The sequence below is a fragment of the Ceratotherium simum genome, chromosome 7 (assembly GCF_057802395.1).
Source record: "Ceratotherium simum simum isolate JZ-2026a chromosome 7, ASM5780239v1, whole genome shotgun sequence".
NCBI classification, from domain to species: Eukaryota; Metazoa; Chordata; class Mammalia; order Perissodactyla; family Rhinocerotidae; genus Ceratotherium; species Ceratotherium simum.
The window spans coordinates 13,435,318-13,450,890 of NC_141906.1; the positions used below are offsets into that span (position 1 = coordinate 13,435,318).

The window sequence follows — 15,573 nt, forward strand, 5'->3', positions numbered from 1 at the left end:
AGGCTGCTTCTATTGTGGTTTGTCAGCTTTTCTCCCTTCCCCTGCTCATGTCTGACTTACTCGCTGCCTACAACAAAGCAAGGGAGATTTTAGCAGTGGCTGTGGGCTGTGCATTGTATCAGAGGTTCTCTGAGACAGGCAACTATAGTACCCCACGTCCCTCCCCCTAATTTTCTGTCCCCTTCCTCAGTGACTTGGCTTGCTGGGTTCACCTTCCTCCTGGCTCTGGTTTCCAGGGCTGGACTGTTCTGATGGCTGTCCAGGGACAAATAGTCTCCATCTCACCCCAGCCTTCCAGGGAGGAAATGATGAAGGAGCGCTTGGCTTCAGAGGCTGCTTCCGTGCCACCTGTCCTCCCACTTGGGTTTGTTGTGTGTACATTCAGTGGTACCCCTCCCCCCAACACATGGTTTTAAAGTGCCGCCTTCTTCAGCAGTGCCCCAAGCTGCTGGTGATCTGCTGGCACTCTGCAAGTTGAGGGTTTGGAGACGGCGGTGATTAAGGACAAGTTTTTTCTATTATGAGAAATCTGCCCAAGGCTGCCATCTAATGTCTGCTCACCTTGCAGACATGTTGGTCGTGGCCGAGTATTCACTGATAATGGCCTAACCACTGCCTGGGGAAGCTACTCAAGGTGATTCTGTAAAGAGTAGATGGCAGTAGGGTCCCTGGGGCATTGAGAGGTGAGAAGGAGCCGGGCAGGTCACTGTGGGTGGTAGAGTCAGAGGACTGAGCAGGGCTGGTTGGAGATTCCTCCGTGGGTCCGGTTCCTAATCTCTGTGCTGGGCAGAGCAGGCTGTGATGAGTCCAGCATCAGCTGAGGCCTCTGTCCTGGGCCCTGACTGCCCCTGTGACCTGGGAAAAGGCACAGCCTGTTTCTGTACACCAGCTCCTCAACTTTGTCTTCTCTCTTCCCTCTTAACGGAGGCACTGGGGTTGATGGTGGCTGTTACTGTGTTCCTCAGTAGCAGGCTTGGCAGGGAGCCTCTTCCTGGGATGGGCAGCAGGAGAAAGTACCCAGGCTAAGAGAGAGGTGCTCTGAATCACATAAGATCAAGAGGAGAAACAGTATCAAGACCCTGGCAGCCTTTGCAGTCTGGATTTGCAAAAGCACAAAATTCCTCCCTCGGTTTTATACTGTCTCAGAAGAGAAAAGAGGCTAGTCTTCCAGGCTTGTGCCCTGTGGGTATGTATCCAGGAGGAAGGGGAGAGAGAACGAGGGGTTACTTGAGGCAGATGGTGTTTGGCACTTTCTCTGCAGATGATTTCAAACTGGATTCGTGTCTCTGCGCCTCTCTGAGTCTCAGTTTCCTTGCCTGTTAAAGAGGGATGAGGGTACCTCTCTTCACCTCCCCCCCAGGATAATTGTGAGGATTGTGTGAGATGTTTGTAAAGGATTTAACATAGTGCTTGTTAATTGGTAGCTATTTTTTATTAATTAAAGGTAACTAGAGGATCCTTGGAACAGCAGCTGAGAGAGTTGTTTTATTATGTCGAAAATGAGAATGTCAGAAATGCCCTTTTGTGCCCACCCCAGAGGCCATACTCGGGCTCCTAGGGTCAGATGTGAGGACTGTCCTGGAAGAGTGTCATCTCACCTTCACATCAAACCTGTTTTCCAGCCTCAGATTGTTGAGAGATGCTTTGGAGACGTGTGATTATCCCTGACTGCAGGCATACAGCGCAGCTAAACTGGAGAGGTAGCATGCTCACGCTCCTGCTAAAGCAGCCGTCTCTGGTTCAGCCACGATTATTGGATGTTAGTTCTAAGAGCAACTGGGTTCGCGGCACTTTTAGCTATGTAACTATGGACAAGTCCTTTATCTCTTTGAGCCAGTGTCCTGTGAGAATAAAACCTGCTTCACACAGTTCTTATGATCAAATGGGATAATGTATGCAAAACTGTAATGCGGCATGCAAGTAATTATTGGTAGCTTACTATGTACCAGACACTGTTCTCAGTGCTTTCATGTATTATCTCATTTAATTCTCATAACAATTTATGATGCAGTTGATTATTGCCCACATTTTATTGATGAGAAAGTTGAACTGTTAGGAATTGTAATCGTTATTGTTGGGTAACTGACCCCCTGTGGAAATCATGCATCTGAAGACCTCTGTCTCCCAGAGTAAGGAATAAATGGAAGTTTCTGCAAATATGTTTCCACACTGCCTTTCTTCCATTGACCTAACATCCCAAGATAATTTTGGATATAAGTCTATAAAATGAGTAAAAGAGGTCGTTATTGGTCAGTTTGTTCTTTTGGTGCTTCTCTCTTGTCCTCTCTGCCCCCTCAGCCACAGGCTCTACAGGGCTTATGGACACGACACCTTGCTGTGCCTTTTAAGTGTTGTCTGTGTGGGACTATGACCGTCTGTGCTCACTCGCCTAATGGTGCCTTTTAGGAATGAGGGTGCTGGTGGATCAAAGATAGTTGATATTAGGATGGTGATGCAAGGTATATAAAAGGGATTGTACATGAGTTTCCTCAGTGCTGGGCAACGCCTAGATGCTGAGAACCAGTTGTTTCTCCTTCTGACTTGAGTGTAATTCATGTAAATAAACTAAATGTTTATGGATTAAAAAAAGAGGTTACCAGTTTGATTTGACTTCAGGCAGGGGAAATGTTTGGTTTAGAGCCAACGATCAGGCTGCAAGTTTTCAAGGTCCCATCTTTCTGGTTAGCTGTTTTGCCTCATTCCCTCTACTCCAAACGATCTGCCAGTGAGCACTCAGGTCTGAAGTTTTAAATGTGTTAGGGAAAAAAACAAGGAAGAAAGAAACAAAACACCCTGTGAAAATAAGGGCTCACAGCTGGTGGTGTTTCAAACACTGGTGGTGCTCATTAACAGAGAGTTATGATCACAGCCTCAAATTCGTTCTCATTACTTTTGCAGCACGTTTATAGGATAAGAAAAAGGCTGCAGCTTTGTGGGTTATTATTTCTTTTTATGACAAGAATAACATTTATGAGGGTATGACACAAAATAAAGGAATAAAGGTCTGGTTAGGAATAAAAAGTGAAAAGCGACTGGTGGGGCTCCAGGCATGCTCCAGAGATTCCAGAGCTCTCGTCTGCAGTGATAAGGGTTTTCATGGCATGGCCCCGGGCGCCCTGGCTCCTGGCAGCCCGGTGATGTCGTCAGAGTGGCTATTGTTCCTGTCATTTTGTTGGAAAGTGGAGTGATTTGCCTGAGGTCAGGTAGCCAGATATGTAATGGGGGACTGGACCCCAGGTCTCCGACTTTCTCACTCAGGGGTAAGCAGTCTCACTTATCCTTGTTATAATTTAAATAATTTTTCCTATTATGTATATGTTGCGGAAAGTTTAGAATGTTGCAAAGGAAGATAGAAGGGAGGAATCATGGCCCAAGCACCAAAGACAACCACTGTTTACTTTTTGGTGGATTTCTAAAGACTTTTTTTTTTTTTTTTAGGAAGAGGGAACATTTTTTTTTTGTCAGGGAAGATTTGCTTGTTATTTATACATCTCTGGGCACAGCTAGTTTCCTCACGTGGAGCAGGCACTCTTTCTGGAAGTCTTGATTCCTTACAGATTCAGGTCGAAGTCTTTATTTTGTGTGATGCACTGAGCTAGGCACAGCCAGGGAGTGGAAGATGAGCGAGGCGTTCCTGCCTTCAGAGAGTTTACAGTTGAGTGGGAGAGGCCGATGTGTACTCCACCGCTTAGTACAGGCATGATAGTAATAGTGGAGAGCGGTTGTAGCCAGCCTGTTCCAAGTGCTTTACACAAGTTACTCACACTTAATCTCCAACCTTGTGAAGGAGGTATTACCCATTTTACAACTGTGGAAACTAGGAGGTTAAATGGCTTGCCTCAGGTGATAAAACCAACACCCACTCAAGCTGAGATTCAAATCCAGGTTGTCCCATTACAAAACCAAGTGCCCGCGGTGATGAAAAACTGCTGATATAATAAATCCCATGAAAGAGAAGCAGGAAGTCAGCAGCCTTTTGAGATGAGGGAAAGTATGGCATATACTCTGTCATTCTCTCTCTTATCTTTTTCCTCTATCTGGTTTTAAGATGAATGATTCTAATTATTTTGAATGGTATTGATTACCTTTTTAAAAAGTTCCCTGCTTGGATTCTTTTGCTTGTTTGGACTACTTGATAATAAATCTCAGAATCTCAGAACTGGAAGGAAATGGAAAAGTTGTCTACACCATCCTCCTTAGTATTTGGAGGAAACTTGAGTCCCAGAGAAGGGAATGATCTGGGCATACAAAATATTTTTAATTAAGCCAGGATCAGAAATCAGGTTTTTTCACCAGTGTTTTCCAAAGTGTGACAGGATATGGGATAATACAGGGGTGAATATTTTTTTTTAATTGTTTTATACATGAGTATATGATTTTTTTCATGTGTGTTTGAAGAGAAATATAGCTAGAACATCGAACTCATTGTTTGGCGGCTATTATTGCTTAGGATGTCGCTCAAGTCTGTGTGGTCTATTTAAAAAAAAGTAGAAGTACAGGTTTGACAGGAACGTGGCAGAAATCATGGAGGTGCGTGTGGGCTGTCTGTGGATAACATTAGGAAATTCATGCATATACACCAATTTGCACCCTCTGAGAGGATGTACTTGCTTTGCCAGCTTTATTCTTTCAGTGGCAGGAAGAAGGGGGCCAGCTCCACCCTGGGCATTTTACCTTTGGGTACTAATGGGTTCATCGTGTTTATATTGAGAAAGCTCAGAGAGGTTGATTAATAAGCCCATGGTCACAAAGGATAGATTGGAGAGGCAGGGTTCAGATCCCAGCTTGGTTCGTTCCATTGCCCCTCCTTACTTGCCACATTCCACAAGGTGGGTGAGCCCTGGACCTAGCCTGCCCTTTTCCTCTGAGGTTCTGACACCTTCTTGTTCAGGTAGCAGGCTCAAATGGAAACGAATGTTGTTGGGTTGCTAGGTTGCTGCTTTAGCCTGCTAATTTAAAGCTTGATTTTGATAGAATTTCAAATAATGTGCTGTATTTATAATATGTGGTATTTATCAAATCTGACTCATGCTGGTAAGTGATAGAACCCTTTTCCTGCTTCCTTTTGGTTTCTGTTCACATTGTGATGACGCTGTGTGGATTGTGAGCTCCAGGAAGACATAGACTATGCCTGTCAGTCTGTCTAAAGGGCAATTACCGGCTGGTTTTTGAGATTGATTCATCTATTCATGCTTTCAGAGTTCAGAGAATCAACTGTAGGTTTTTATCTAGAGTGGAGTGTGGAGTGTAAATGTGGGCTGCTTCCACGCTAACCAAAGAAACCCAAAGTTGTAGGTTATGGAGAGAGGGCCCTATTTGAGAGATTTTGGCTAGAACAGGGAGTCTAGACTTTGGGTCCCTCCTAAACCAGCTGGAAGGTTCTACTTCTCAGTGGTTTAGAACCACATTGAACATGGTCTCTTGCGCGAGGCAGGCAGTCCATGACGATCTGCTATGCGCTAGGTGCCGTGATAGTGCCATAGGCCAAATGCTGGCCCCTGCCCAAAAGATGTCCACGTTCTAATCCCCAGAACCTGCGAATATGTCACCTTATGTGGTAAAAGGGACTTGGCAGGTGTGATTAAGTGAAGGATCCTGGGATGAGGAGGTTATCCTGGATTATCGGGGTGAGCCCAATGTAATCGGACGGGTCCTTCTGGGAGGGTCAGAGTGAGGAGAAGGGAACGTGACAACAGTAGCAGAGGTCGGAGTGATTCGGGGCCATGAGCAGGGAATGCAGGCATGGATCCTCCTCTGGAGCCTCCAGAAGGAACGCAGCCCTGCTGACACTTTGATTTTAGTCCCGTGAAACAGATTTTGGACTTCTGACCTCCAGAACTGTAAAATGATAAATTTGTGTTTTTTTAAGCCACTGGATTTGTGGTAATTTGTTACAGTAGCAGTAGGAAACCAATCCAGATGGGTACTGAAGATCAAACAGTGAATATAGTGCAGTCCCTGTCTTCAGTGGCTCTCAGTCTGGTGGGGGAGACAGGAAGTACAGAGCCAATTTTGATAATCATGGCAAACACCGCAATAGGAATCTGTGGGACCTAATCCAGCCTGGAGAGATAAGGGAAGACTTCCTGGGTGAGTTGACCTCAGAGGTGCCACTGAAGGAGACTTAGGGAATGAAGCAGGGCAAGGAAGAGCCTTGATGGCAGAGAGAAGAGCATCGTCAAAGTCATCTCAGTAAGATCTGAAAACCAAGTGGAGGCTACTGGCCAGACCTTGCAAAGTAAAAAGCTGGTTCCATCTGAGTTGGCGCAGGCCCTCATGGCCCTGTTTTCAGACTAAAGCCTTTCGGGCCCTTGTGCAGTGGGGAGAGGAGAAGGAAAAGTCCTGCTGCTCTGCCTTCAGGGTTGTGTGATAATAGAGCTGACAGCATCCCAGGCCCCTGCTAGCTCTTTATATATATTATCCCATTTAATCCTCACAACAACTGCAAGGTGAGACTTATCTTCTTCATGTTATGATTGAGGAAAATGAGACTTATGTATGAGCCCAAGGCATACAGCTTGTAAGTAGTGGGGGTGAGATTTGAACCCAGGCCTCCAGGCTTCAGAGCCCAAGTTCTTAGCATTCTTGTCTGTGGTGGAAAGATCACTAGGCCTGACAGAAGTCAGTGACCTGAGTTCTATTGCTAGCTCTGCTGCTTATCCGACTTAGGACAGGTTAGCCTACTCTCCAAGCTTGGTTTTCTCATCTGTAAAAGAGGTAAATGCCTGCCTACTTCAGAGATGTTGTGAGCATAAAGGACATCCTGGTAGAATGTGTTTTTGCTGTGAACTACAGGACCCCCTCCTCTTACCAGAGTTTCAGACACCTCCATAGAGGGCTTTGTCAGTGAGTGCCATCTCGCAGAGCATCTTCCTTAAGGGTCGTGAGGCAGGTTGGGGAATTGGCCACAGTGGATCCACATGTGGCTGTTGTGTGTATCCATGGGTAGTGGTGGAGGTAGAAAGTGGGCAAGAAACAGTGGTACCCACTCTCAGGGTACCAAGAGTGGGGGTGTAAGTCTGGAAGGAAGAAGTGTGGTCTGCGTTGTGTTCCCTACAAAGATGCTGATACTAGAGGTGACTGAGGAGGAAACCTTTCCTGACTTGGAGCTGAGCAAGCAGCATTTAGTCTCAGCCCTGCCACTTACTGTCTGTGTGATTTGAGGCAAGTTGATGTGAGTTCTGGAGCCTCAGTCTTGTATGTGTAAAATAGGGCTAGTGATTCCTACTTTGCAAAATATGTGAAAGCACCCTGCCCAATTCCTGGCATATAGTGGACATTCAGTAAATAGTGACCATCTCTAAATCTGGCAGTTCGAGACTTCTCAGCGTTAATCCAATAAATCCCAGTTCTTTGCAGGATTCCACCTTTCTCCCTTGCCTTTCAGACTCACTCAGGCATGTTGTAATTGGATGTGAAGGAGGGTCTGGCCACAGAATGAGAGCCCCGTGAATCTTTGAGGGGGAAGACCCTGTGCTTCCCAGAGGGAAATGGTGACGAGTGGTTTTCAGGTGGCTGCAGTGAGTATGCTGAGCCATTTTGGAATCGAGAATATGTTCATCTTGCCAAGTACAAGATTGAGTATCACTGTTTTGCTTTCTGGGAATAATGGCCACGCAGATGAAATAGATTTATGGCGCTGAGGTACCTCAGAGAACAGACGGCTCTTTTTTTATTTTTTTATGTCTACATTTTCTGATTATTAAGGTAATATGCTTATTTTAGAGTACTTGGAAAATACCAAAAAAGAGGAAAATAAAAATGTTTACTTCCATACCCAGAGATGATTACTGCTAACATTTTGGTGTATTTCCCTCCATTCTTTTATGAAATGCACACATTCATTTTTTTTTTTTTTTACAAAATACAGTTTAATATACCTTATTCACTTAACATTATATCATGTGCATTTCCCAGATTATTACATATTCTTTAAAAACATTTTTACTGGCTACATAGTAGTCTGTGGGGTACATGTGCCCTCATTTTCTCAATCTTCCCCATTCAATAGGTGGGCATTTAGATTGCATCCACTAATATACATAAATACATATTTTCCCCTAAAATATATAAAAATATTTGACTGTGTTTTTTACCATTTTCTTAGATTCCTGGAACTGGAATTCCTAGATCAAAGAGTAGGTATATTTAAAAGTGTATATTAGTGGGGATTATCAGACTGTTCTATTTCTATTGTATTTAAAAGCAAAAAAGTTATGGCATGTTAGGTGGCTGTGGGCCAGCCAGATGAGGTCCCTGCTTCTGACCATTGTGCACAGAAGGCTGCTTCCTCACCGCTCACTCGCTTCCTGGCAGACGGTACAATCAGCCCGTTGTGGCTCTCCAGTGAAATTTAAGTAATGGGTCAGCCTTTCCAATGTTTCCCTCTCTGTCAGGAAGTTCATCTGTGAATCTAACCTAAATCTCATCTGCTGCATTTTAAATCCTCACCCACTGCCGGTTTCCCTCAGTGGAGTGGAGTGGAGCTACACACCGTCTGCAGGCAGCCCACTCACCTCTCCCTCCACTGCCTGACCACTGCAGCTCCGGCCACCAGCCTTATGTTAGCCTGGAGGAAACTTGAGGGTCTCTGGCTACTGCTGTCGCGACTGGGAGGGCGGTCCCTGCATCAAGTTGTTGCTGATAACACCAGGTAGGGTTTCTAAACCTGAGAGTGCCCACGCCGCGGAGGCCACCAGCCTAGCCTCTTCTGTGCCCTCTGCAGAACTCTTGGGGGCAATTAGCATTCAGAGTGGTGCTCTCCTCTCGACGCTGTGGGTCTATCAGATTCATTCTCTGGGAAAAAAGAAATGTGGCTAGAGCAGGGATTAATTGTGTTTCACTCCCAAGTGCATTGGCCAAGTGGTAAATGTGCAGTGAAGGAGGATGGCCAGGCAGGGAGGGGCATTTGAGTGCATTCTGGTGATGGGAAAGCCGGTTGTCGACGTGGAACGGTAGGGTGCCACTCTGGGCCTCCCACCCTTGGCATCAAGTAGCTGCTGTGCCCTCTGCCCAAACAGCCTTGGCCACCTTTCTTAGCCAGCGTCCTTTGTTGGGAGCTGACAGCTTTATTATGGGGAAGTAGGATGTTAATTTGGAAAGGAAATGGATATAGCTGCAACTTTGTGGGCAGCAAGAGGCCCCTTGTGCCCCCCACTAAGACATTTTAGAGCTGGCTGGCAATAGGCCAGCAGGGTGGACCGAGTTGTACAGGAAAGAGGTGGGAATTGAGTCCTGCAGCACCTGTGGGAGTATCTGAGCATGGCTGGAGCCCAAAGCATCCCTGGGGCCTAGCCCAGCCTGGCTGACCTCCAGCTCCTTGCCCTCCCCTCCATGTCAGCACCAGGAGATCCTGCCTTAATAGGAACTGCTTGATGCTGCCACTTTTTTACCTCCTTAGAAGGTCTACACTCTTAAGATAAGATGCCTTGTTTCATACTTGACTGTTCCCTCCTTCTGTGCCTGATACAGTGCTAGTACTTGATTGAAAGAAAACAAGCCTTTATGAGGCAAAACCCAGTGGTTTTATGCCCTCCATAAAGAAGCTAGTTCTCTGCTCTTCAGCCCCCATCTAAAATTTCCATGTCAGATTGTTTTTCATCCTTTTGAAGAGGTGAAGCTTTTTCTTCTGCTTCCCTTTATTGTTATACCAAATTCACTTTGAGGCTGAATGTCACTGGTAACTTTTCGCTTGGCAAGTTGGAGCCCCATATCCCCACTGCGAGACCTCAGCCCTGTGAATGCCATCCCTGGCTGCACATTAGAATCCCTTGGGGAGCTTTTTAAAAATGTTGATGTCTGGGACCCAGTGCCAGAGATTCTGACTTATTTGGTCTGGGTTGGGAGTGTGGCATCATCATTTTAAAAACATTCCACAGGTAATCGTAATGTTCAATGCTTTTCCCACAATAAGGAGTAAGATGTGCCTGCCATGTCCTAGCAGCAATTTCCCTTTATGAGAAGATGTGTGTTAGAAGCCTGTGATATCTGTGGCAGTAGGTTGCTCCACGTCCCTTAGGAAAGCAGAAAAGGTCAAAAGACAAATGAGAGGATTGTGTTGGCCTTTTGTTTGTGGTATTGGCTTGATGGGAACCCCCTGTGGATGTCCCTGGCACCCCTTTCTGTTGCCCGGCTGTGCTCTGACTGTGTCCCTCTGCCTGGTAATTAAGCGGGGGATCTGGACAGGATGAGGGTGCTTTAGTTAAGGTGAAAGATGAAAAGGAGCAGACAGGGTATGAGTCTGCTTACCTTTGGTTCATTAGCCAGGACCTATTTCTCAACCTTTTGGAGCATGGGGCACAGGAGGGTGGGATGGGGAGCAGGGCTATGAGTGAATGGCAGAGGATGGCTTTCAGTTTGGGTCTAGACGACAGACAGGTCAAAGTAGTGGGTGCCCGCAGTGAATGTTCAGCCCTTCCTAGCTCTCAGTTACCCCTTGCAGGCTAGGATCCCTAAGGCCTCTCTTCTGCTAGTCTCCTCTTGAATGTTGTAGACATCTCTTCCCAGAGGAGGTAACAGGGGACTGAATGATTGTCGTGAATGAATGAGCCCTTTCACTAAGTGTGTTTGGGTTTGCCTGTGGGCTCCTTTCCCTGATTCGAGAATGGTTATGCTCCTTGTTGGCTGATGCATTTGACTTGATGCCTAAGTCCTACCACCTTTCCCCACCCTCTTTGGGGTGTTTGTGGTTGGGGCTTTGTTCCATGAGCAGCCTCTCAGGTTGAAGGGGCTGCTTTTGTGGTCTCAGCTGCACCTCGGTTCCTGTCTCATTGCTGAGCCACCTCCCTGGCCCTCTCGGCCTTAGAGAAGTTGGAGCCCCCTTGAGAGAGCCCCCTGTAGTTTCCCCACAGGTGAAGAGGGCTTTAGTTTAACCCCCAGGGTGCTGATGGCACCATTCCTCAAACTCACAAATCCTGCTTAGAAAAAGCTACACACATTTTCTGTTTTCTCATGCTATTCAAACTGCAATTTGCTAACCATCTATAACAGCTTCCCCTGGGGTACTTGTTAAAAATGCAGAATCTCTGGGAATGGGACCTATGAATTTGCATATTAGCCCGAATCCCAGGCCATTATCAGGTATAGGAATGTTTGAGAATCACTTTGAAAAATGTCACGCCCCCACCCCCATTTTACAGGGGAAATATGACACAGAGTGGTTAAGTGACTTGCCCAGCATCACAGAGTGGATTAGGGCTGGATCCAAGCCTGGAAGAACCCGAAGCCAAGTCCAGAATATTAATACTACCTCATATTAGTAGAGAGCTTTGTTCTTTGAAAGCATAGCCTATTTTTCTGCTCCTCTAGTTTGCTAAGATGGAGAGTGTCATCCATCATCTATTTTTAACAGATTATTCTTCTTTGTGGGAGGGCTGTCCTGTGCATCTCTTGCTTCTACCCCCGGCTGCCAGTAGCATCCCCCAGTTGTGACAATCAAAATGTCTTCAGGGATTGCCGAATGTCCCCTGGGGGGCAAAATCACACTCATGGAGAACCACTGCTTTAGCAGCAGAAGCCATGTGTCAGAGATGTTCCCCAATGGCACCCCATGACATTTATTTTTATGTTTTGGGACTTCACTTTTAAAATTTGCATAGCTGGCTTCTTCCCGACTTGGCTACTGTGCTCAATTACACACATAAATGAAGTCACGCTGAATAGAAGCTCTCTCCTCCTCTCTGTTTTGGCCTGCAGAAGGAAGGTGTCACTAAGCTTGGAAAGACCACTGAACTGGGACTCCAGTCTGCGGTTTGCCTCCCAGCCCTGCACTTCTCAGCTGTGGGATCTTGGGCAAGTCTGTTAACCATCTTAAGTCACTTTCCTCATCTGATTATGGTAGAAAGAAGTGTTTGTTGTGAATGAGAATTAAGTGACACCTTGAATGTGGAAGTGTTTATAAAACATTACTCATATATTAAGTGGTGATGATAAGATTCAGGTCTAATTACCAGCTCTTGAGGTTTTCTCAAATTCAAAAGTGCAGAACTCAGCACGGCAATTCTAGACTTGTATTTGGCTAAGTATATTGCCCTTGTCATCTTTCTGCCCATAAAGTTAATCTTCCCTTCTCTTGCTTTAAATTTATTCTCCTTCTTCTTGGTGGCCATTCTGATACCTCTTTTGGGTCATTGTTTCTGCAAGATTGGTTGTTAGTTTATTACCTGTGGCTGGCGAGAGCCAGTTTCTTGTTATGGTGAGGTTTCCAAAGGGCTGTCAAATGTTTCATGAAAATCGAAACCAGTACTGGGGCCGGCCCGGTGGCGCAAGTGGTTAAGTGTGCGCACTCTGCTGCGGTGGCCTGGGGTTCGCCGGTTCAGATCCCCGGGCGCACAGCAACACACCACTTGGCAAGCCATGCTGTGGCAGCGTCCCATGTAAAGTGGAGGAAGATGGGCACAGATGTTAGCCCAGGGCCAGTCTTCCTCAGCAAAAAAAAAAAAAAAAGAGGAAGATTGGCACATGTTAGCTCAGGGCTGATCTCCTCACAAAAAAAAAACAGTGCCACCTTCCTTTCTCTCATTTCCAGCACCCAGAGAGGTACATGGTAATTGGTGCATGAGCCCTGAATGCAGGCGGTGAAGCCAGCATTAATCTGCAAAGAGACGCATGCAGATGAACTTGGAGATGAAAGGTCTCTGAGCTCTTTGGCACAGCAAAGCTCAGCTAGTCCAGCACTTCATTTTGCAGACAAGGAAACTGAGCCCAGAGAGGGGACATGTCTGAGGTGTTACAGTGACAGAGTGAGATTACGGCTCCAGCTTTCCAGGTGCTGGGGCCCTTGGCGTGGCATTCACGTGTGTCCAGGTGTTACCGCGTGGGCTGGCTGGGTTTTCCAGGTTCTTGTTCAGTGTCGCAAAAGAATTTGTGAGTGAACACACGAAGTACACTTCAAAGCAAGAAGGGATTTATTTGCGAAGTGAAAGTACACTCCAAGAGAGGGAGCAGGCAGGCTCGAGGTGAGCGACTGTGCCGGGCTTGCATAATTTTTAGGTTATGTAGGTGGTGGAGGGGTATAGGAGGAGATTGAAGGGGGTCTGTCCAATTGGCTTGTTGCCCCCTCCCTCACATTGGGAGGGGGAGTTTTTTCCCTTAGATGGTCCTCGGTGGGACTGTCATGGCTTCTATCCCCTGCAAGGGGGGTGAAAACCGCAATGTAAATTTATTATGATTTTAGTATAATGAAGGTGAGGTTAGGGGGCAGCAGGTGGAAGCTAGCTCTGTGCATGAGCTAGCTGCAAAACAGGACATTGTTGGTGCTGAAGGGGGCCCTCCGAAGAGGCTGCTTCTATTGTGGTTTGTCGCTTTTCTCCCTGCCCCTGCTCATGTCTGACTTACTAGCTGCCTACAACCCAGGCTGCTGCCTCTGATGGTGCCGGGGGAGCAGGCCCCATTCCGTATCTGGGGTGCTATGGCTGCCATCTGTTTTACTACAGAGCTTGCCTTATAGGTCTTGTTAATCATTTCTTTCTGCTCAGCAATTTATGGATGGAAATTTAACAGAATCCACACAGTCCATGGCATGATTTTCATTGATTCTTATAGCAGCACATCTTGAGGGGAGAAGGCAGTAAACATAAAGAGGCCGCAGTTTCTGGGTGAACATATTGAAAAGGAAAAAGACGGAAACTGAAGCTCCTTCGTTTCTTCAGTAACCTCTGACGCTGTCCCTTGGCTGCACATTTTCTCCCACTGTGATATGCTCCTGTGTCATCATGACTACTGATATTGTCAGTATTATTAATACCTGCTGTTTACTGAATGCCAAGGCATGTGAAGTGTTTACCTCAGTGCACACCTCATTTGATCCACCCAAAAACTACACAGAGGGTACTATAACTGTCTTTGTTTTGTAAATGAGGAAACACTTTGTTACTCAAGGTCACAGAGTAGGAGGGGGAGCTGAGATTCAAACCCCTCCAATTTATGAAGCCTACGTAGACTTGTTCCTGATCTGTAGTTCTAGACTCCTGTAGGGGTGGTTACTGTAAACCCCACCAGCCTGCTCCTCCTCTCCAGCTCAAGTCCATGCGTCTGAGGACCTGGTGTTGGTCAGATGGCCCATTGGAACCTCTAGGGCTGTTCTGACTGGGTGGACCCAGCTTACTAGGCCACCACCTGCCCCTGGGCATTTACTCTCAGGCTGTGCCAAGAGCCCGAATGAGAAGAGCTGTCCCTGACTCGGGAACCTAGAGGGCACCTGTCAAGGGAAGCATGGTCTTTAGAGACTAAGGCCTGCATTTTTGTTGGATGGGTCCCTTAACCTTCTGGAGCCTCATCTTCCTCAGCTATAAAGTGGAGGTGTGATTCCTGTCTCACAAACTTGTTTTTTTGAGAGTGTTAAATGAAACACTTAATACTGAAGGTGTTTGTAAACACTGAGTTTGGGTGGGATTGTGAAACTAATGATTACTCAGTGCCTAATCCAGCACCATCATGATTCCAGAGGAGGGTGCAGTGGGAGCCTGGGGAATGGGACACAGGGACATTTGGAGAAAAGAAGCAAACTTATCTCCTCTGCCAGTTTCAAAGGCCTTCTCACCCAGCCTTTCACCGTCATGCAGTGCTTGACACTGGATGCGGTTCTGCATCCCTACCCGCTCTGGAGGAAGTGCTCACAGGCATTGATGGGGGACTAGGGGTTTCTGCAGGTCCTCCCTGCAAGATATTCATCAGAGAGCCCTGTCCTGCTGTTCCCTGGGGCCCTGCAGCAAAGAAGGCTGCTTGGGGGCACTCAGGTTGTTTAAAGGGAAATTGCTAATAGATACTTTGGGTTATGGTGACCTTGAGGAAAGCATAGAATTTTTTAAGTAATTTTTTTCATTATAAAGGTAGTATAACTATATTACATCAAAAATTGGGTCATAGGGCCGGCCCCGTGGCTTAGCGGTTAAGTGCGTGCGCTCTGCTGCTGGCGGCCCGGGTTCGGATCCCGGGCGCGCACCAACGCACCGCTTCTCCGGCCATGCTGAGGCCGTGTCCCACATACAGCAACTAGAAGGATGTGCAACTATGACATACAACTATCTACTGGGGCTTTGGGGGAAAAAATAAATAAAATAAAATTATTAAAAAAAAAACAAAAACTGGATCATAGAGAAGAGGGAAAAAAAGCACCTGTATTCATTTCATTTTAATGTATTTCTTCTGAAATTTTGGGGGGAGGTAGAAGAATAATAATTTTCATTTATTTTATTTTATTTTTTTTTTTTTTTTTTTTTTACGAATTAAAATATTGTTTATTCACAAATAACATGATTTTCTACATATAAAATACTCAGGAATCTACTTCATTTATTTTAAATAGGTATATATAACATGGCACAAATTTCACAGGGTACAAAGCAGTGAAAAATGTGTCTTTTTACATAATGTGCTTTTAGTCATCGTACATATAATTTTGACTCAGTTAACATTACGTTGTCTTCATATGTCTAAACAACATTTCTTATTCTTCCTCATTTTAAAGAGTTTTAAAAATTTCACAAGCAATATATATGAATTTTTATTCTGACATAAATAATGGACAGCAAAATACCAAATTAGTAATAGTGGAGGCATGTTAGAGGTGATTTT

At 45.9% G+C, this 15,573-nt stretch overlaps 1 protein-coding gene across 11 annotated transcripts in view; it reads left to right on the forward strand.

Annotated features, from left to right (window-relative positions):
- PLEKHA7 (pleckstrin homology domain containing A7) overlaps positions 1 to 15,573 on the forward strand; it is a 214,460-nt gene that overhangs the window by 83,358 nt on the left and 115,529 nt on the right. The window lies entirely within an intron of this gene.